This window comes from Tupaia chinensis, unplaced genomic scaffold, assembly GCF_000334495.1.
Source record: "Tupaia chinensis unplaced genomic scaffold, TupChi_1.0 Scaffold143970_1, whole genome shotgun sequence".
Classification (NCBI taxonomy): domain Eukaryota; kingdom Metazoa; phylum Chordata; class Mammalia; order Scandentia; family Tupaiidae; genus Tupaia; species Tupaia belangeri.
This window is the reverse complement of record NW_006203821.1, coordinates 982,021-983,207: the sequence shown is the minus strand read 5'-3', so window position 1 is coordinate 983,207 and position 1,187 is coordinate 982,021. Positions and strand designations below refer to the sequence as shown.

The window sequence follows — 1,187 nt, the reverse complement described above, 5'->3', positions numbered from 1 at the left end:
TAATAATGGGGGGGCCAGCAGTTAGCATAATGGCTATGTCGCTGGACTCCCATGTAGTCGACCGCGGTTCACGTCCCGGACCAGGTGGCTTAAACTCATGCTGGGCGCGTGTGCATGCGTGCCCAAGATCCCAAGAGGAGAATGGAGGAGAAGGGATTACGGTGTGGCCATCCCCCCCAAGGAGCTCACTTTCCCTCTCGCTGTCTCTGTCTCTCTCTCTCTGGTGAGTACACATGTCCTATGGCAAAAACCTCTAAGAAAAATAATAAATGATAATAAATAAAACTAAATACATAATGCTTTTTAAAAAGTCACATACCTCATAGGTTCTTTAAGTGGATTAAATTATTCAGTAGAGGGGCTCGCAGGTGGCATGGTGGTTAAGGCACTGGACACTCTCACATGGCTAATCATGGTTTGAGTCCTGGACCTGGTAGCTTGCTTTCTCACTTTCTTTCTCTCTATCTCTCTCTGGTCAAGTTAAAATAAATGAAGGAATAAATAAAATTAAATAATTTTTAAAAAATAATAATAATTAGTAGACTTGAATTGCTCAGAACAGTGCTTGACACATAGTAAGTGCTAAATACTTTATTATCACTACTTCTACATCTACTGTTGAGGGATGTGAAGGGTGCCAATGGGGAGGAGGAGGAACCCCCTAACTGGGATGTTTGGGGAGTTTCACAGGGACTGAGCTTGAGCTGAGTAGTACCTCTTCAGAGGGGCTGGGAGAGAAGGTACTAGCATGCCTAGGGGTGGGAGAGGGCGTGTCCATCAGCAGGTTGGTGACTGGACTTTTGTGCTCCAGGTTCTTAGGAAAGTGTTCAGAGAATCGAGGTCGGCAGGTGGTATGGTAGGTGAAGGTGCTGGGCTCCCACATGGCTAACCACAGTTTGGGTACCAGACCTGACTGCTTGCTTTCTCACTTTCTCTTCCTCTCTCTCACTCTGTCCCTCTCTGATCAAATTAAAATAAATAATTAAAAGTTAAATATAATAATGATTTTTTAAAAGAGTTATTTATTTATTTAATTGCATTTATTATTTTTTTAATTTGACCAGAGAAAGAGAGAGAAAGGGAAAGGGAGAAAGCAAGGCACCAGGTCTGGGACTTGAACCGTGGTCGGCCAAATGGGAATCCAGTGTCTTTAACCACCACACCACCTGCTGGGCCACAAAATAACT

General features: G+C 43.7%; 1 protein-coding gene across 1 annotated transcript in view; it reads left to right on the top strand.

Annotated features, from left to right (window-relative positions):
* ANKRD52 (ankyrin repeat domain 52) overlaps positions 1–1,187 on the top strand; it is a gene marked incomplete at its 5' end in the record, with an annotated part of 16,246 nt that overhangs the window by 8,293 nt on the left and 6,766 nt on the right. The window lies entirely within an intron of this gene.